The 22,585-nt window shown below is 36.7% G+C and overlaps 1 pseudogene; it reads left to right on the top strand.

Annotated features, from left to right (window-relative positions):
• The window catches only part of LOC102012703, a 41,147-nt pseudogene that overhangs the window by 5,299 nt on the left and 13,263 nt on the right, over window positions 1–22,585 (top strand).

Below are 22,585 nucleotides of genomic sequence, written 5' to 3' on the forward strand. Positions count from 1 at the left end.
GTAAACAGGACAGTGCGCTGTTGCTCCTGGATGCCGGGGAAGCGTTCAACTTACCTCCTGCCCTTCTCACGCAGTGCAGATGCGCTAACCGCACAGGAGCTGCAGAATGGTTTTACAAGTTGGCAGAGTTTGCAAGTCACTGAGCAGTTCCCGCAAGTTACGGTTACCTAATCTCACCTCGTGCTCCTCATCTCAAAACCTGCTGTCAAAACTCTGATATTTCTAGAGTAACCCTTTTTTTTTTTTTTGGTACCAGAAATCAATATTTCTAATAAGATACAAGTCACGCAGTGTTTGTGCAAAGAAATGTGTCACCACAAAAATTATATTTCTTTGGAATTGTTCTAAATACATCCTGTGGCACTGAAATATGATTTTAGTGATAATACATTTTAGTGATTGTTACATAAATAGGCAATAATTTATATTGCTAATTTACTACTTTAAGACCTGAAGTTATTTTTGATGTTATTTTAAAGAGTTTTTATATATAGATTTGTGTACTACTCATTAGACACAAAATAAACTCTAAAAGGAAAATTATTAAATACACAGGTAAGAATACATTTCAGGATTCTGATGATATACCAAACTATCCTACAAAAATTTTTCGTTTTGGTCATCTTTGCCAATTTAATCCCTCAAGATAGTATTTTACTCCACTTTGAGTTACTTCAGTTATTTTTATTTGTGAAAGGACATAGAAGATGATTCCAAATAATTAACTGCAGCCACTGAGATGAAGAACTCTCTCAGAACACTGCAAAACGCTCTTCTTTCTTCTCTCCTCTCTTTTCTTCTCTTTCCTTCCCTTCCCTTGTCCTCTCCTTTGCCTTCTTCCCCTGCCCCCACTTATTCCACAGAGCAGAGGGATATAATGGGACCTGAAAAATTAGTAAAAGAAAAGAAAATTTCAGTCAGCACTAATATAAATGCATTCAGACAGTACATGCAACCTAACCCTCATCCTATATCCTTAGCTTTACTTTTCTAAATCGAAGGGGTTCTTTTATTCTATTTATTTAGTGTGCAATACTTACAAATTATGCCTTATTTTATCTTTTCCTTTATTCATTTTAATTTCCTGGGTATTTCACGAACAATAAACCCTGTAGCCTTACTCATTTATCTAGATGTAATCTGTGGTTATCACAAAGAGTAAGATAATTACTATCCATAATGTAATTTCTTTTCATAATAACGTATCTGTTTCCAGATTATCTGAACTTGAAAGCTGGTAAATTAAAGTTTTACATTTAGATTTTTAAATATGTTTTTGAGTGAGGTTACAATTTCATTAACATTCCTTCACCAAAGCAATTTCAATGACCACTGGGCATCAAGACTGTTTAAATATCAAGTAACCTGAGATTTCCTCAGCATATTCTATTTCACATACCTTCCATGGAATAGAAATAGTCACACATTGATTGGTGTGAAAATATGTCTTCTTTTCTCTCATTCCCAGGAAAGACACCTTTCTACGCTCACATCAGCTTTAAAGTCAACAACAATGACTATAACAACAAATTTGCAAAACCGTATTCTCAAGAATACAAGGACCTAAATAAAAAAAAATAGTATCTTTGGTAAGTTGACATTCTTTTCTGTGCATTGTCCTTTAAACACTATGTCCCTAGAAGGGCTGGGATCTCAGCAGTCACCTTTGAAGCTGGAAACACCCTTTTCCATTACCCCAGTTCTAGATTAGGACAGTCTGTCCTCTCAGAAAGTCAGTTAGGAAACATGTATGTCTTAAAGTCAAGTTCGTCTCCTTTTCCTCCACTGTCTAATCACCACATTTTATTAACTATTCCTTGAAAGTGGCTGTACCTCAACTTTCAAGGTAAAAGTGTTGTTTCAATAAATATCTGTCCCTTACTCTCCTCCGACCTTACTGAAATGACAAAATAAAAATAAAACTAAAGTCAAGCCACATTGTAATGTGCCTTACAACAACAAAATAATGCCATTAATAGACAAAAAAGAGTTAGTAACTCTAGATGATTAAAACGAGAAATCTAATTAAGAGGAAGAAGATCATTAGATTTGGCAGAGAGTCCCTAAGAGTAGTTCAATGGGGGGAAGAGAACAGGACCAGAGCGGGGCTGCATTAAATGAGAACAGGAGAGGAAGTGGACAGGGCCAGCACAGCTAACATCATTCTCACCATTATTTTCCTTCACTCCTGCAAACTTTTCTTCTCTGGGTTCTGTAGCATCTCCCTCTCCATATGTTCTTCCTCTTAACCAGCCATTTCTTCCGGTTGCCTTTGTTGGTGCCTTATCCTCTGCAAATCTCTCAGGCCACCTCCGCACCGTCCAGAGCCAAGTGAAAATGCCAGATTCTCCCCATCTCCTCTCTCCTCTTCTCCTCTTTCCTCTTGCTCACCTCCCTCCATACTGCCACACCCAAGCTCACTAAGTGCACACCAGCTACACTGATAACTTCCCAAAGAAAATTCCTTTTTTGCCCCCAAAATTCTTTCCTTCCAGGCTTAGTAATCTCAATCAAAGCACCAAAATCAATCCATTTGCTCAACCTAAAAACCTAGCAAAGGAGTAATCCCCACCAGCAACAAAGCTGTGCATTCTATTGATTCTGCACCTAAATGTAACTTTAATCTGTCCACCTCTCACTAACTGCAGCCATTATCACCTCTCCCAAACTCCTGCAGTCGCCTCCTAACTTGTTCCTTCGCTTTCACCCTAATCTTCCCATGATCTATTCTCCACACAGTAGCTACAGGGGTATTTTAAAAATGAAAATCAAATCACCAGCTTAAAATTCTCCAAAGACTTTCAGTTTTCTCATCTTTATATAGATATAACAATAAGAAGAAAATACAAAACAAAAAGGGAAATAGTATCAAATCCTATAAAACACATTTTTATAGACTCTTTTTGCTTGCCTTTTCCCATTCCTCCTCCCTCTTTACACATATTCTGATTCCACCTTCAAATAGCCCATATTAACAACACCATGCACATCTTTCCTTATTTCCCTCCTTAACTGTATTAACACAAACACAAACATAAAAAGATATAGGTAGTTTGTCAGTGTAATGGTTCGTTATACAGTTTAACACAAATTGTTTTTCATGGTAATACCTCATAAACATTTCTCTATATCCATGTAAAGGTCTAACATAGTCATTCAATGATCTCAAAATATTCCTCAGTATGGATTTGGCATAACCTTTCAGTTCTTTTCCCATGTGCAGGTTTTGCTTAATACAATCAAAGTTGAAAAAAAAATCTTTCTACTACATTCTCACCAATTTGACAAGTATCTAGTGTAAGATTTCTAAATCCAATGAGAACTTTAATTTTAAGAAAGGTTGACAAGCTGCTTTTCAAAAATTTAAGACAACCCGCCCTGGCACGATTGGCGTATCTGTGTACCTCTTCTAACGGGCTCCTGTGCTCTTCCTATGCATGAGCCTCCTCCACGGCGCTTCAAGTTCTTGCTTGGCCCTTGGGGAACTTGTCCCCAGCAGTAAGCTGCTCTCATACTTTTTGATAAAAGTATGTCATTATTATTTCATTTGATATATTTTAAAGTATTTATTCCATTTAGCCTTTCAACCCACAAATTTAATTTCAAAACTGACAATGATCTGTTTAAACTGACCTACTGAATATTTAATCTTGCAATTTTTGCAATTTTTGTTTCTTGGCATCCTGGTGGCCTCTTTTTTCTGCCCTTGTGCCTCTGCATTCTTATGTGTGTGTGGTTCTTTGCCATTGTTGTGCAGGTTTCTGTTTCCTCAAACAGTTGTGTTTTGATGAGCATCTAATCTGCTTTATATCATCTCTGCCTGCTCGACTTCCTTATTTGTGGTATAATATTTCTTTGTTGGCTTATTGGGTCCACTTTCATGTTACTGGAGGTAGCCCAATAAGATGAAAACAAGATGTACTTAAATTCTCCTGGCTGAAGTTGGGTGGACAAGCGTTCTGCCTCTCACTGCAAAGCCCCAGGAGGTAGTCTTCTGGGTCCTACTTTCTGCCCACTGCATAAGCCTAACATCATGTCCAAGTAAACTTGGGTCCCCCCTTAGCAGTCTCCTCCTGTTGTTCATGGAGCCATGGAAAGCTTCATAGAAAACCAGTGTCCACTCTTTCCTAGTTTTCCGAAAATACCTTTTGCCAAGCTTTTCCAAAGACCTGTTGTGGTTCTTTATTTGCACAAGGCTCTCAGACCAATCTTAGGGTTCGCGCTTGACCAAAGGGAGAAAACGTTCTTGATCATTTCCTTGCTTCCTTAAATTTTCATAAATCTCAATTCTATTTGAACCTAACAGAGGCAAATACACTGGAATTGGAATTGAAAGAAAAAATAGAATTTAAGTTTCATTGTCATCTTTTCAGCATCCTGACAAGCAGTACATTTAGAAATAACAACCAAATTCCTTACTTACCCTACAAACACCCTCTGTAATCACATCCCTGCCTACTGGGAAAATTCAACTTCAACACTTTTTCTCTTGCTCATGGAACTTGAATCACAATGATTTTGCTTTTATCCCTCAAATATACCCATTTCATTTTGATGAGCTCTCACACCTGCTGACCTCTCCATCTAGATAATTGTGCTCATCGCTCCTTGTCAACTTTGCATCTTTTAGGTCTCACTCAAATGTCATCTCTTCAAAGGACCTTATTTGATCACTTAAATACTCTATTTTCAGAGTAGTCAATCCACCTCATATATTATATTCTCCATACTACTTAGTACTATTTCAAGTTATCATATATTTATTTCTTGGTATGGTTTTTATTTCTTTCCTCCATTGAATCAGCAAGAAATGTGATTCTTATCTACCTTACTCGTAGTTGCATTCTATATTTATTGAATGTCCTAGCACATTCCAATTGCTTTGGAACAGAAGAAGAAATATAAATTAAACACTTTGTCAATTCCAACAAATTGCTTTTTATGAGGCCTGTCTTTTCAAAGCAACAGCCATGGAGAGTTTAATTTATTGTCTAGTGATGTGGTAAGGTCCTGCTGTAAGAAGCCACCCATTAGATTGAAGAGTTGGAGCAGAAAGCATTGAGAAAGTGATTCTTACATAAAATTTTTCTAAGACATTCCTACTCCCCACATGTTATGATTTACATCTAGCTGTTCCCCTAAAGCCTCATGCAATTGTATATGCGGCTTTGGGAAGGTGATCGGACCATGGGAGCATGGCACTCACCAGTGGATAATCCATATAGCTAAATGTGATTGGGAGGTGAAACGTGGATGGAGGAGGAGGGTCCCCGGGGGCATGGCCTGGATCTATCTCTTCCCCAATCCTCCCTCGATCTCTTTTTCTGCTTCCCACTACCATGCCACAAGCGCTTTTTCCTCTGCCATTCCACCCTGCCCTGGAGCCAGCCAACAAGGACCGAAAATTCTACAAACTGTGAACCAAAATAAGCCTCTCTTCCTTGAAGTTGTGGATGCTAAGTATTGCGTCTCAGCAATGAGAAAGTAATTAAGGCACCACATTTTATACATGTGAGTAACATATACTTGAAAAATATGAAAAATACTTTATAGTGCAGGCAATATAGGAGTTGGCCATTGTGCAGAAGAAAAAGGATAGAAACATCTCCTCTGAGGACATTTCTACTAAGTTTCATTGCACTGATATTCAGTAAAAGTTTGCATGTGGAAGGCAATCAGTGTGAGTTGGTTTTTTGAATTCACTTCTTAGAAGTGAGTAGTCTTTCCTATCATACTGTTTCTGATAATCTGGAAAAATGTGAACACTGACTATGTGATATTAAGGAATCACTCAATTTGTGTAAGACATGAAGTTAAACAGAGTTAGCTATACATTGATAAATGGTCAAGCTGAACGAAGGCTACTTGGTTCGTTATAATATTCTATTTGTGTTTGTATATTTGAAGTTTACAAAAATAAAAACTTAAAAAAGGAAAGCATATGTCATTATCTATTTTACTTTTTTAATAGGTAAATGAAACATTTCATGAATGCAAACTGAGAAGGCACTATGTCAAATCTCATGTTGTCCAAGTAAGGTGTGTACATTAGAGTGACAGGTGTAGCGTTTCGCCCTTCTATTCCTCTTCTCATACTCAACAGAATGTTTTTTGCTTGGCAACAATTGAAGGGTTGAAAAAAGTTTGAACTGGCTGTATGGAAACCCCAAGCACTTCAAACATGAAAAAAAAAACTACTTCAAAGCTGTTCAAAATTTATTATACCCCAACAAAGATTTCTACCTGATTATGAGTATTAGATGAAGGCTAAACGAGAGGTTTTCTTTTCATTTGAAAGCACAAGGTCAAAAAGCAACTCTAAATTGGAGTATCATTTCAAAATAAAAAAGAACTGATAAGATCAGAAAGCTGTTTGCAGAATGGCCTAGTTTACAGTTGTATTTTTTGACTTGTACACAGACTTGCAAAATGGATTAAGTGTAAATGTTGAAGAATTTCACATTAAAACAATAAATTTCAGATTCTATTGAAAAAATCAAAATCTGCGATAACACTGGGCCCACATTCCCACATCATAACAGTGGACAGAAACTGGGACCCTGCAGGCTTCGGCAGTTCCTAAAACTCACACTGTGCATGTGTGTATGTGTGTATGTGCGGTGCGTGTGCATTTGTACCCGACAGCTTCACTGCTCACATCGCTGTTTCTAGGCCCATAGAAATCAAATTTCACAGCTGTGTCAAACAGCCCAGATATTTGCCCAAACATTACTGAGGAGCAGAGGGTTAGACGTAAGTAGGCAGGAGTAAAAATAAGCTCAAATGGACAGGAATCTAGTACATGGAAAGTTTATACAGAAAAAAGAAACGGTGTGTCTCTAGAAACCCAGCATCCAGAAAAAAGGAGATCAAGTCCATGAGTGATTCAGCATGTGTTTTTTGTTTTGTTTTGTTTTGTTTTGTTTGCCACCAAGACACAGATACCAAACCCCAGTTAGCATTAAATTTTCCATAATTATTTGCCACCTGTGATATCCCCATTGTGCTAGGTCATGAAAACCCAACAGGAAATAATACCCAGAAGAATCCCTGTGTAAGCTTATAATACAGGTAATGGATTCAGTGTTTAGAACATGTGTTATTTACTCATGGGCAAGGAGATGTGCTGGGCTCTGTCAGACGATACTACGTCTTAATATGAATAAAATATGATTTCTATTCTCATGAATAATGGAGAAACCAATTAAATAATTAAACTGGCTATAGTGTCTTCAGCTAATGTGTCACGGGAAAAACAAGGTCTGAAGCAGATACCCGAGGTGTGGGGCTTTCTAGTTTCTAACCCAGCAGAACAGCTACTTAGATGCTAACCAAGCAACTGAGGCAGACAGTGTGACAGTCGGAAGAGAGAAAAACTGGAGTGTGGGTTAGAAACCAAGGAAGCCATTACTTGCTCTGCCTCGCAGTGAGATTCTTTCAGGGACTTTATGATTTGTCTTTCTAACATGCTCAGTGATGTGGACTGCAGCCCCCTTTTGTAGATTAGACATGCTGTCTTTCCCTTTGCTATTTAGTATTAGCATCGTTAACCATTAAAATGTTACAGATAAATACTGTGCTTGATACTATACAGGAGCTAAGAATTAAGCTTCCTAGTGTAACCAAGAGGTTAAAATGAATCTTCAAAACTTAGGCTTTTTAAACCGTGAATGACTACTTGTTTGATCAATTTTGCATGTCTCTGTTTTCCTGAGAAAGCACTTTGAAGACATCAATATGTAATACAACAACCGTTGTTAATTTCCTAAAACTTTGTCTGTAACTTTGTATTGTTTGTATTATTCTTATGCTATCTTGTAAATGGATGTCTGCTTGTTAATATGTTTTCCTTCATTTTTAAAATAAATTTTTAAAAAACTTAGGCTTTTTAAAAAAAGAATGAAGCTATTTTTCCAGCTTTTTCATGCTGAGGACAGAAACTGCCACTCCCAGCCCCGCTACAAGGTGGCTTCAACAGAACCAGATATTTAGCATTTCCTGGCCTCCCTGGTGTGTCCGGGCCTGGTTAAATCCACACATGCATGCTTCCTGGCTTTGCTGTGCCCCTTCTATAAATTACATTGCTTTTGTGGGCTAGAGGGTGGTGGCAGACTCACTGCCCTCCCAATTTGGCTAAACTTTTTTTTTTTTAATTTAAAAGACTAATAAAAAACACAAAAATGATACAGAATTTTAAAGCAAGATGGTAAGAAATTAACAATGGTTATTATATTGCATATCATTATCTTTAAAGTAGTTGCTCAGAATTTAGCTAAACTGTAAATAATCTTAAGTTTTCCATTTTATGGGCTTTTCTCAACTCTTGGTGGGCAGACAAGTAAGTTCAAATAGTCAGGGATGGATCTGAGCCTCTGGAAGCCCCTCAACCCCCGTCCCTAGGAGTGAAATAACTAACTCAGGAAGAGAAACACAGACTAAGGTCATATTTTAAATTATTCTTTAGTGTTGTTAAGGGAAGGGAAAGTCTCTCCAGGAACAAAAGATAACTTTCAAAATAGGTTAGTAAATCATTCCCGCAAGGGAAGACACTCTTGAAATACAGTAATTCCATAGCCTTGTGAAAAAAATTACATGAAATTCTACCAAAAACCTCAACTTGCATGTCCTACAACTGCCAACATTTTAAAAATACACCTAATTTGGATATGAATGGCATTAAACCAATACCTGTAATCCTAAATTTTACCGTCCCCTACTCTAGGAATATTTTTTAAATGCAATTAGAAAATCTGACTGGATATATTTAAGACTAGGATTAAGTATTTAAATTAAATTAAGTTCATAACAAAAATAAGTTCTTTAGTATTTGTAATAAAAACCTCAGTGGCTGTAGTAAATATGAGATATAATTGTTTTCAGTGTCCATAAAAATATAAATAAATAAACATAAAGATGTCTTTTCCAGAGTAACATTATTTAATAGAGTGAAACGTTATATAAATGAGAAGTGATTTTTTTTGTAAATGTAGAAGGGAAAAATATCAGCTGCAAACACACGTAGGAAAGTTAATATGATTTGAAATCCATTTATGCCTAAAAGTATAACACATGGTACTTTATTTTCTTGGTTTATTTTGAAGTAATTCCTGGTTTGTTTTTAATCACTATCTCCTTAGAACTCATTTAATTTAGTTATAATCCTATATGGTTTCTGTTTATTAGTTTCACATTTTACAGCTGAATAAACTAAAGCCAAGATAGGTTAAGTATCTTGCCAAGGTGACCCGTTTAATAAATAATAAAGCTGTAATTTGACCCCAGGCGATCTCTCTAGATTACTAATTTGTCTGATCTCCAGCTTTTGCTCCTGCATAACTATAATTCATTCTCCATGTAGTGGCCAAGAGCTGGAAAAGTGTGCCATGCCCTGCTTGATGCCCCCCCCGCCCCAATGCATGCCCGAAAGCCCAGCTCCTCCTGTAACACACACCACCCTCCAGAGCTCATCTCATGCCCTTGTCGTTCTCCCTCACAACTGTATGTCCACCCTGGCTTTACTCTTCTTCCAGTAAATGCACTGCAGGGTATCCTATCACAAAGCCTTCAAAGACAGCGCTGGAGACAGTCACACAGACTCGGAAGACTTTACACAGTGCTATTGCAACGAAGGGAGAAGGCCAGAACTAAGCCCTAACCCTGCTGAAACAAGAGGTAGCCCCGTTTCAAAAGCAGAGCTGAGAAGGACAGTTTAGCCATCTACATACTAACTGGCTTTCCTAAAGAAAGAATAAGCTTCTCCTGACCTTACACCTGGGAGCAGATGCCCAGCAGGGCTCCCACCCTCTGCAGAAACGGGGGTTGATGGTTCTATTTTGACGATGTTGCTTTCAGGCCCTTGGAACTGTCATTTTTAGGGTTCTAAAATTGGCAAGTGTTCTTAAAAGAGGAACACACACTTCAAAGAAACTAACAAAGAATTTATAATTGCAAGTTTTATAAAGCAGGGGCTGGGGATTTAGCTCAGCAGCACAGCGCCTGCCTGGCAAGCACGAGGTCATGAGTTCAGTTCCCAACACCGGGATAAAAAACAAAACAAAAGTTTTATAAAGCAAATGCTCCACAAGAAGAAAGAACAGGGCTGTAGTCAGGAAGAAAGCTGAGTTAATAAAGCAAATGGAATTGTTAGCTTGCTCCTTCTTCCCATTATATTCCTCCTCAGATTAGCACGATTTACTTCTTCTAATCGTTAGGGTCTCAGTGCAAGGAGGCCTGCCCAAAGCTGTCACTCTCAAGAACGTAAACAGCATGTGACCAGAAACCTGGTGGTCCGTATGCTGATGGAGCTCTGGCACCTAGAGCTCTGTGTGGCATATTGTTTGGGCTATGACACACCTGTTAAGTGAACTAACAAATATAAGATGTAGAAATGGAAAGCAACACTGCCTGTGGCAAAGAATTGCGTACACTGTCGACGAAACTAAACAGAATCTTGCGAATTGAGAAAAGTTAAAAGAAAAATGACCTTTGGTTGACGTTTTCAATGGTAAAGAGGATCCCTCAATTCTAATGGCATTGGAATAATGATTCATATGTCTATATTTAGTTTGGCTTCAGGTTGTTATTTGATCCAGGAGAAAAGTTCAGAGTGACATTTGCAGAAAATAAACAAAATTATGTCCTTGTCTTTCCATAAACAACAAAGGAGTTGTCCTACATTTCACCTGTGAGATGTAAAAGCAGAGATGAAAATACTTAATAAATTAGTGTGAAATTATTAATGGCTCTACACTGTACAAAGGAAATAAAAATAATGCCCCAAGAGGAAGGATGTCTGGTACATCTATACTTTGTAAACTGATAAAGTGTGACACAGAAATTTAGCCTTAACATTTCAATAAAAAATTATTGAAAAGAAAAACATGGATCTTTGCCATGACTTGTATGTTTTGTTCACAAATTTGGGAAGTAGATGTGTTTGGATCTTCTTAAATTACACAGCACTCCAAGTTCTCGGTTTTCAGATGTACAAATTCTGGAAATGCTTAGAAAGAGGTAAAGGAGCATAAAAAGACAGACTAGAGCAGAATAAACATTCCATCAAGTCAGCAGTGGCTACTGCCTCTAAAATATAAACCTAATGTGGTGGTATATGCCTATAATCCCAGCACTCAGGAGGCTGAGGCAGGAGGATCACAGGGAGTTTGAGGCCAGCCTGGACTGTATAGTGAGTTCAAGGCCAGGCTGAACCGCAAAACAAGACCTTGTTTAAAAAAAAAAAAAAAAACTAATTACATAATTAAATTTGATTTCTGGCTTATACATTTGTATCTTCAAGTCATAATGATGAATAAAATAAGTCTACTGTAACAGTTTTTCTTTGTCTTGATTCCAAAACATTAAAAGACAAATAGACTAATATTGCAAAATGTTCCTCAATTAAAAGAAAACCAACATAATAAATTTTTCTCTCATTACCAGCTCTTTTTCATGTTATTATTTTCTACTAGCCCTTCTTACAGAGTCCTTAAGTGGAGTTATAATACATCCATACAATAATTTTATTCAGTATTCTGAGATCTTCAAAATATCTTTATATCTACTATCCAGAAGGTGCATACACTCTATAATGATCCTTATAATAACCCAGAAAATATGATTATCATCCACATTTGAGAAAGAAGGAAACTTAGGTAAAGAGCTTGCTATAGTAGATGTGCTATTTTTATATAAAGGAGTACTACTCAGCTATAAAGAAAGATAAACTCGAGGCTTTTATAGGTAAATGGATGCAAGTAGAGACCATACTCATAAGTGAAATAAATCAGACCTGCATGTGTAAACATCATATTGTCTCCATAGTATAAGAAACTGAAAGAGTAAATAAAACCCAAAAGGTACAATAGATATTGTGAAAGGGAAAGAAATTGCTCAAAAGGAAAGAACAACTAGGATGAAGTAAAGGAGAAAAGAAAGAAGGAAGAGGGAAATATATATATATATATACATATATACACACACACACACACACACACACACAGAAGATAGCTAAAATGACTGTAGTACTAATTTCTATTAGTTTATTGAAAGGAAGAGTTAATGCTTATTTTTAAATCAATTTTGCATGCTTATATCTGATAATCTGAACAACTACTTTGAAGGTAACAATATGCAATATAGCAACCATTGTTGATTTCCTATCATCTATTTTGAAATTCTATATCATTTTAATTTTTTTATTCTCTTTACAATAAAATATTAAAATAAGAAGTTGGCAATAGAAGATCTAAAATACAAATTCATCCCCCAATTTAAATCGTACTCTACACACTGTTACTTTGTGTCCACAGAGCGCTGCTTCTGCTACCTTGGGAAGGACTATGATAGTTAGCAAAAGATAGAATCATTCCCCTTTGGTATTCTCTTACCTTCTACTTGTTTAGAAACTCCCTATCCCTGCCACTAAGAACAACAGAAGCTCAGTAATAAAAGAAAAATTTGTTTATGTTTTGCAGCAATGCCAAAGGGAAAGTGATAATACATATTGTGTGAAATTTAAGTCCTTTTATGCAAATAGTGCAGCAAAATTTTGGGAAAGGATTGAAACCATTTTACGTGAGAAGCTGAAGGGCCAAACCGGGTCATTACTGATAGATTCTTCCTCATTTAAATTTTTAGGTAAGAATATATATGATATGAATCATTTACATAGTTTATTTTGAATATAATGTTTTGTTACACAAAGGAAAATCTAATTCTTTTCTTTAAATATCATTTCATATAAAATGATAACTGCTTTTATCCACTATTAATGCACTCAGGGTCCCAAGTCATATTCTACAAAACAATCCTTGAACTTGCAGCTTCTTCTGGAGGGCATGATGCCACCCTCAATTCTCCTGATCTCTCAGAAATCTAAATCACTAAATTCCGGAACTGTTTGAGGCACCTTAACATCAGGCTTACTTCTTGATGTACTTTTCATGGGCTTTGTCTCTCTCAGTCACACCTGACCCATCCTTACTCGTGGCCAGCTAAGAGTCTCGGCTGCTCGCCGCTGAAGAGCGGGAAGAGTAGCCCACAGGGCACTGAGCTATCACTTTCCTGCTCTGCTGGGCTAAGCCAGGCTGAGCTGGCATTTCTCTGTTACGAATTTGACCATGGACAGAAAGGTATCACCACCCTGCAAGGACTAACAGATCTGGGGTGGGGGAGCTAGGCCAAGACACATTTACATGGAACTTCCAAAAGATCAAACAGCAAAATCTGAGTGTGCGTCTCCTGGATGAGGGATCATCCTGTTGTTGAAATGCGATTCTCCTCCAGTCATTAGATGTTCTCTTACAACCTTCCTTCCCACACAGCTTACCCTCTGTGTAGGGAACTCGAACAAACAGAAAGAAATATAGCAGCCTTCCAGTGTGTAGAGAATTTGTCCCAAGGAAAGATTTTTAGAAACTCATCTGCTAAAATCATGAACACTAAAGAAACTTCACTGTATTCCCAACAGTCCTCCAAACGTTAAAAACACTATGTACAATGCCAAGAAAACAGACTTCCTTCCAGATATATGCTTTTTCTCAATGGTTTTGTTTCAACGCCATCTTACAATTTTACGAAGAGAAGTGACTATTGTGTATGGCCCATTATATTCAGACTGCTTTGGCATTGTCTTAGTCTTTGCAGGTTGTTTAGAAACTCCCTTCCCCTTCCCCTCCCTGGTCCTCAGCTCAGAAGTGAGCTGCCTGGTAAACCTGACTGGGTTTCACAAGAGCAGGAGCGAATCCCGTGGCTGACAACACCCGTCCTCCCAAATCACACTGAGACAAGTCGATGCAAGGCATACACACATGAACACATGCAAGGTGAATTCTTAAATCCACTGTCACCACGAAAGTGGATCTGGGCTGGAAGGAGCTCTGAAATTTAGGGAGGCAGGCAGAGTTGCTGTTACTTCACCTTATGGAGTACCCTGACCTCTTCACTCTGACCCATTAGTTGAGTTACTTAGCATCTGCACCTAAACACGTCAAGACTGTGAATTTCATTTTCATGCATCCTGCTTAACATAGAGGAAGGTAAGTCACCACCTCCTCCAGCTATGGCTGAGACACCATTAGCCATGCCACTAGTTATGATGAATAGCTGAAAACAGCACCAGCATCCTTTGTTATAATGCCTGGAAGAGGGCGCCAGTAGCAGTGGCCAGGGTGATGGGTTTTGTTATTCAGTGGACTGGGATTTGGATTCTAGGACTTCTATATATCAGCTGTTTGACTTTGGGCCTCCGTTTAACCATCTCATCATGAGAATGGGCATAATAATAAAAAATATTTCATATGATTAGTGTGAGGACTTTAAAGGCCTAATACATTATCTAGCACTTTAAAAACACAACTAATACGAATATTAAATTTTGAGTTTTTATCAGGAGGGAAGAATGCAGAAATTTCTTAGATAGATGTAAGCTATTATTTCTATTAATAGTCCCCCCGCAAGCTCAGGCTATGCTAAGGGTGAAGGGGAAGGAAGTGGGGATGTTCCTAAGGAAGAATGACCTCGAAGCACTAGTTTGATCAGAGCACCTTGGCTTCCACCTAGACTCCCACCAAGAAAGACTCTCACCTTTATCTCAGAGTTTTCATTTCTTCATCTTTAGAAAGGAGATTATGGTGTCATATACTTTCAGAGTAAGTTTCTTTCAGGTTGAAGTTTTTTAAGGTTTTTTTTTTTAGAGTAAATGAACACATACATCTAAGCACTTAGCATAGTACACGGCATACAGTAAATATATACGTGTCAAAATATATATATATGACACATATCATACATTTATCTCAAAAGAATATTTTTCCAGCCATCATAGGTATTCTTCTAATAACTGAATACTTACTTGTACACACAACAACCTAATATTAGGGATATAGATATATATTCACAAGGATTCATAGACATATATGTTTACATGGATTCAAAGCAGGACCGTAAATCTCTTTAAGGAGGGCTGGGGATTTAGCTCAGCGGCAAAGCGCCTGCCTGGCAAGCGCAAAGTCGTGAGTTCGGTTCCCAGTACCAAAGAAAAAACCAAAAAAAAAAAAAAAATCTCTTTAAGGAGATTTTACAAGCCTTAAGAATGAAATAAACCACGGATAAAGGAAAATTATTGCTATTGTGAAAATAAAAAGGTATGTAAAATATCTAATAATATTCTAGCTCTTAATAATTATACTTAATAACTACCTCCAGAAAATTGTTTTATATAATTTTTGGTTATTATAATATTAAGTCATAACTATAAAATGTTTAAATCATCTGTTATGGGCTTTACTTATTTACTTATTAAATAACTGCTCATTAAATACTGACCATAGCCTAGGAAATTTGAGCAAAACTCTACCTTACTAATTATTTTTTGCTTATTCTAATACAAAATTCAAAACAAATATGTAGACAGTTTTGTTTCAAAACTCTATAAAAAGATTACCATTAATAAAAGTAAAAACCAAAATCTCACAGACTTTCCTCTTAGTTGTTTTACTCTCTATAACAAACATCATATTAAGTCATTTATCCTGCATCAGTATCAAAATCATGAACAGTGGAAATAGGTTAGTGACTTCTGAGTCCCAAGCAAATGCATGATAACACCATGTTCACTGGACATGAGACATTTACAAGGCTTTAGAGTCGGTAAAGACCTTAGGAACCTCTGATCTAGTTATCTCCTTTACGATAAAGAAAAGCAATGTTCACTGAAGTATAACTGTTCATCCCAAGTCAAAAAGCAAACAACAGACAGACCCAAGGCTTGAACTTGAACTGACTGTAGCTGCACTGTGTACCTCTACACTATTTTTATGAATCAGTTTGGAATTAATGGCTGTACTAAACTACAAGTTTAAAATTCTCAGTGAAAAAAAGTCTGCCTTCTTTTTATCAAATCTGTAGTTGATTTTAAATCCAAACCTCTTGAACTCTGTCTCAGTTTTAATATCAGTGAAGAAAGCATGTAATAGTATAACTAACAGAACTACTAAGATGAGATATCATAAAATATTAAATTTAGTAAACATTATGAGGTAATTATACAAATGCCTTCTTGGACACTGTGGGGAACTCTAAAGGAAAGAGAATATCGTCTCCCTCAATGAAAAGCATACTTGTACTCAGCCTTACCCTGAGTTAGTACGTACTGAAGAAAAGGCACACTTAGGATCATTATCTCACAAATATGTTTCTTTTCAAGTATAAACCACATGATGTATATTGGATAGAATGCTGTCATTATTGGGTAAAATCAAACAATGACTGCAAGTTGCTAAATAAGAACAGCTAAAAGCTCTCCCTGTGGCTTGCAAGCCCAAACTCCTATCTTTCTCAGTCCACAATCACAAGTTTTGGCCAAAGTCCCAGCTGAGGTCAGAAACACAACTCCCATGGAGGGTCACTTTGTCCTTCAGAGCACATCATACAGGTTTTAATCATATATTTGTTAGGGTAAATACACAGGGCCTGGGATATAGCCAGTACATAGTAGTAAATAGCTGTTGGGTGAATTAGTGAATTTCATAATATCAAAGCTGCAGCTTACAACCATGTATAAGGAGGGAATATAAACACACAACTAAGGCTCCACAAGAGAATCAAGCCCTAAAAATGGTATAGTGACCATCTTTTCAGTTCTTCCAAAGATGAGGCATATAGTACCCAAATCACCAGACATGCACAGGAAAGAAGTTCACTCATTTCATTAGAAGGTTGCCCAGGGCTTTAGAGCGTATCTCTCCTGTAGAATCCCAACTGAGGGCTGACGGCACATGAGTGGTCCCAGAAGACATTATTATCTCCAGATTTAGGTTGCAAATCATTCACAATTTGGAATACTTAACATTTTTTCATACCTATATAGTTTACTAGGTTGGTTGTACCACTATAAACAAGATTGAATTATTTTAAAAATTAATATAATATATAACTTCACTTTCCACTTACTCTTGAGTCCCATGAAAGGTAACCATGCCTCTGACTTCCAAATTACTAAGAAAATCAGTATTTCTGCAGGATATTCTTCAGCGAGAGCTTCAGGATTTCTCAATGAATTCCAAACTAGATAACTTTTAAATTCACTTTTCAACATAAAACCTAGAATAACCTTTAATAGTATAGTTTTCCTGTCCATAAAAGAATTATTTCTTGGAAAATCTCTCACATGGAAAATTATTTAACTTAATTCTATTGAGTTCAATAGAAAATATTATGTAGTCCCAAATCCCAAAGTTTATGTGCATTACATATATACATATACATTTATATATATTATATCAGTAGTTAAATTAGTTATACAATGTCCCCTTTTTATTGTTTTATGAGTGCTTACATGATCTTATTAAACTATCTTATAAATTAGCAATTAAAACAGAACAACATGTGATATTTAATGTTTTTATAGTTCAGTTTAATACAAGACTAGAAGGAAAGCAGAAGAAGGGAGGAAAACAGGGAGGGAAGGAAGAAGGAAGAAAAAGCAAAGAAAGTGATGTCTCACACACCGAACAAGTTGACTGTACATCATGTTGTACTGGACTATCACCGCCGTAAACTATCAGGCCATGTTCTTAGACAGGAATATAACAGTAGGCTTCTATAACTATAAAGCTGCAATGATAACTGTGCCCTGGCTCTCTCTTGGAAGCTCTGAGAAAAAAATCCAAAACAGTCCTTGTAAAAGCAAAGAAATGCCTGATAAGGTAAAGTGGGGATTTTAAATGAAATTCCTTATAAAGTTGAATGCTCATCACTTTAACAGGCATGCTTAAGGGTTTGACTATCATTTCTTTTTAAAAATAATGACTTCCTCCACAAAATGACCTATGTATAATGGTACACTCAACCTAGTGAATTATATAGGTTTGAAAAAATGTTAGACATTCCAAATTATAAATGATTAAAGTAAAACTTCAATTATATGGAAGTAATAGAAGAATAACACAAAAGACACTGTGTACAAATTTAATGATCTTGATAGTATCAAAGTTTTGCAAAAAGAACAATGAAGCTTAGCCTAGCACTCACTTTGGGTTGCTTGTTGGTTTATTTGTTTGTTTGGTTGGTTGTTTGGTTTGGTTGTTTGTTTGGTTGTTTGGTTTGGTTATTTGTTTGGTTGGTTGGTTGGCTGGATGAATTTGGTTTGGTTTGGTTTAGTTTTGAGGCTTTTTTTTGAGAAGCATAAAGAGGTTATTAGCCAGAACTGAAAGTACACACGCAAAGAAAATAGAGTGCAGGCCCTTGAGAAAAACACATGCTAGTCTGGGGCTGGGAATATTTGTACGGTTTTTTTGGCGATGGAAATCTAAAATTTCTGAATCTATGTAAAGATTGGGTTTATTTTACAGGAGAAAAGCAATGGCCACACATAGGTAGGAAGATAATGGCTCATTTTATAAGAGCAAGGATGGCCGAATTCACAGAAGAAAGGCACAGGCCCATTCTATTGTTTTTTGTTTATTTAAAATGGCTGATACGTTGTTAAAACATTTTTGAAACCTTTGAATCTTTTCTTTTAAGGTCAGGTTTCTGCCATTTACTTTACCAGCTAAGGTAATTTATGTGCTTGTAGTATCTTTAAGGGATTTGGGGGTGATGGGCCTGGAAAAAAAAATAAACAAGCCTAAAAAGCATAAGTAAGCCTAGAAGAATACAAATAACCGAGGTAAACTTAATTGTGTCCTGAAAATGCAGTCTTCTTAAAAACATAAACTTTAAAATTATTTTCTTTGTCTCCTTCTTACCTATCCTTATTTCCTCCATCCTATTTCATCTACCCCACGCTGAGATTTTGTCCTTTATTTTTAAAGGGTGCAGAAGGGCCAAGTTTGTCTTCTTATACCTGCTTCAGGGTTAGGGTGTGGGTGGGTCACTCACCCTGCCTCACCAGGGATCAAAGTCTCACTCTGACCGATCTAAAGGAGACATAGGAAAATGGGCTTTGTTGTTTGGTGAACCATTATCATTGGATAATCTCAAAAAAAGGACCAGAGCATTAGCAAGTCATTGTTGCTTAAGATCCACTTTACAAACATGTTAAACAAGCTGGGACCAAAAAATTAAAGTAGAATATTGGTGGTAGTTACTCCAAAAGTTAGATGGCTTCCATTTTATGGACTTGAAGACTATGATGACCACGTCTAGATAATATAAACATATACAATCTGAAGTAAATAACAGACTGTTAGTTCATACCACAGAGGTAACAAAGCCTAGCAGCTAGAGTATTCATAGGCATTTTTATCCTATAGGTAGACCTATATAAGAAGTGAAATCTTTGCCCGAGGGGCCCTTGAAAGTACAATAAACTAACAATTATAGTACACTGGGAGGCTGATGACACATTATTGGAAGAGCTGTTGGGACTGGAAATCACAGCCTCTTGTGGCTGTAACCAAAAATGTTACTGGAGTTCCTGGAGACTGTCAGTAACATCCGGTGCAGTGTTAGGAGCCCCTTTTTCTATCTGCCAAGCTCTCTGTTTTTATGTTACTATTAATAATTCCATTTTTGTTATACTTTCATAGTGGATAGTTAAGATCAAGTCAAAATAAGGTACATTAAGTTAATCCATCTACGTATCTTTTTCAAGGCCAGTTAAGGATACTCCAGGGTTACTTTTGGAGCCATGTGACGGGCTTCTTAGCTCCTCTAGTTTTGCCTCTGCTGGTTCTGTCATCTTTCAGGACAGGTCATGATCTTGCTTGACCATAGGGCATCCGTTAAAAGTACAGGGACTTTGCCCTCTGTAGTCACCCACCTTTTCACAGCATAGACTGTGGCTGACTCCTATTGTCTGGGGTCCAGCAATCCCTCTACGCAGGAGGCTGGTGACTCCCCGGAGTTGCAAGGCTATTTCAGAAATGTGTTGTTCCTGCTGGGAAGCAAGTGGAAGGGGGTGAATAAAGGAATTGAGCTGTGTTATGTGCATGTACCACCTCCCCACAAGGAATGTAAACACAAGGTACTGCAAACATGTACCACTGAAAAATAAAATAAATAAAATGCTTTTTACGTGGCTTGATCCTGAAAAAAGAAATGGCCTCATTGTAACATGCCTTAGGCAAGTGAACAAATAAATCATTCTCTGATAAACTCTAAGGACATTTTTAGAAGGCATATTGCCCTGAGTGTGCTTTTATTCTCAAGAACAAATTTTCACCTTTATAAATCTTGTCATTAGTAAAGTGCTTCTGAAAATATTCTAAAGTATTATAACACCCGGGTCACCTCAGTTCCCTGTAAATAAGTCTTTCAAAATTGGTAAATAGGATAGTTTACATTTTTTCTTTTTAATATAAAAGTTCTTAACTTCCTTTTTTTTTTACAAAAATCTTTCTTAAACATACTACTTCTCTGATATCACTATGGATATACAGTAATATTCAGAGGATGTTTTGGTGCCTTGTTTGCATTTTGGGAAATGTAAGGATATTGGTACCTTCATCAAAATTACCCCCAATATTTGGAGTTTTGAGTTCTCATATTTATTGTTTATATTTTATTTCTTTTTCATCCCTTAGTGTCATCTAGAATCCTTGCTGTCACCTCTATTTTCTCTGTATTCTCTTTAATTTTTTTTTTTGTTAGTACGTTTGTAGAATAGAATGATCACATTCCTCATGGGGGTCAGTACACGTACATGGCATATCTTCTTCTTTTTTCATCCCTTTCCCATCCCCTACCTCTCACCTCCCTCTACCTCTCGATCTCTCTTTGCAGAAGATCTATATCCCTATCTCCTATTACCTACCTTTTATTTTGCTGTTTTTATTTGCTGTTTCTCATATAAGAGAAACCAAGAGATATTTAAGCTTGTGTGTCTGATTCATTTCACTTAACACTCTTATCGCAAGGAACAGACACTTCTCAGAAGAAATACAAATGGTCAATAAATACATGAAAAATTATTCAACATCTCTGGTCACTAGAGAAATGGAAATTAAAACAATGAGATCCCTTCTTACCCCAGAAGGAATGGCTTTCATCAAAAAATTAAGCAATAATAAATGCTGCTAACAATAATAATGCTGCAAGGAAGAGGAAACCCTTCTGCATTTTTCCTATCATCTTTGTTGGGGTTCTTTGTACCTTCTTAAAATTACTTTAAATAGTTTACAGTTGTTTATAAATAAAATTAGAAAAATAGCCTCTGAATTAAAGTGGGATTTTTTAATTCTATAAGAGTCAGTGCACTATTTTTTGACTCCTCGGACAACTGTGTTTCCTGATTCTTCACTGTGTTACAGGGGAAATGTTATCAAGTCTACCAAAAGATGTGGGACACTGTACCCATTAGTATTTCAGAATGCCTTTCAATTAAGCCAAGAATATACTGAAAATGATACTTCCTTCAGTATTTTTCAAGTGTAATCTTCAGTTTAGACTTTGAAATATTTGTTACTACATAATATACCACGCATTAGACACTGTCCAGATGTTTTAAGTAAGTATAAATAGTAGTAAGATCGTACATTAAAAGAGGTCACTAACAAGAGGGCACATAAGATACACTTCCACCAAAGTATCTATAACATAGAAATGGTCTATCATACTGAATGTTCTTATTTTCTAATATCTCTTAGAATAAAAGGGCATATTATCTAAATCTTTATCTGTGACAGGCATTAATTTTACATCTTAGTACTAAATCACTCTAGTTCATTTAACTGAAAAAAATTTGAGAGAGAAAAATTTTAATACATTCATCCTGAGCAAGTGAATATTACCAGGTACTGGTTGTCTGACATCAAGAATGATGACTGGCAGGGTACAGAAAGCCAGGAATGACATGCAAAGTGGACAAGAAGTAAAGCTGCTTGGAGAAGCTTCCTTTTAAAATGAGTCTCAAGGAAAGCAAGGGTGTAAAGAGAAAGGAAAACACGAAGTCTCCTGCTGAGATTCGGCAGCTGAGTCACCCTCACAAGATGTCTAGACACCTGGGAGAACAAAGCTAGAAACTTTCAAGCTGAAAACGGTGGAGATGAACTTTGTGTTCACTGCGTCCTCGGAAGGGCCCTTGAAACCCAAGGCTGGCACATCCTAAGTACAGAACGTGTTGTCACTCGTGCTGTCCCCCACGCGCTCCGCCCGTGAGAGCATCTGAGGATGCTCCTAAGGGCACGTGTCCTCCACTTCGCGTCACCACTTCCAGGGCTTTAAATTAGCTAGGCTTGCGTCTATGCAAGGCATGGATAAAGTCCAAACAAAAGTGGAAAGTCCTATTTTCATATTTGTTGAAATATACAAAGAAGTTAAAAAGAAATGGAATATATTTCTACCTTTAAAACTACCACCTGCTCATACAATTCAGTATTAAATTTTAAACTAAGTCTAATATTATTTTAATTGTGAAAACGGTAAACATGAAAGAACATATGGTAAAAACCACCTATATTATTCTGAGGAATGACAAATGATATGTAATGTCTTGCAACAAAGTTAATTTTCAGTCTGATTAGAAACATAAAGAAAAACATTTACTGAGGCTGGATATAAACCCGGTGCTCAATCCAAATCTGCAGTGAGTAAAGAATCCTGATTTTGTTCCGTCAAAATACTATAGCTCCAGAGTAGGAAGCGG

The sequence above is a fragment of the Chinchilla lanigera genome, unplaced genomic scaffold, assembly GCF_000276665.1.
Source record: "Chinchilla lanigera isolate Chin_1 unplaced genomic scaffold, ChiLan1.0 scaffold00046, whole genome shotgun sequence".
NCBI classification, from domain to species: Eukaryota; Metazoa; Chordata; class Mammalia; order Rodentia; family Chinchillidae; genus Chinchilla; species Chinchilla lanigera.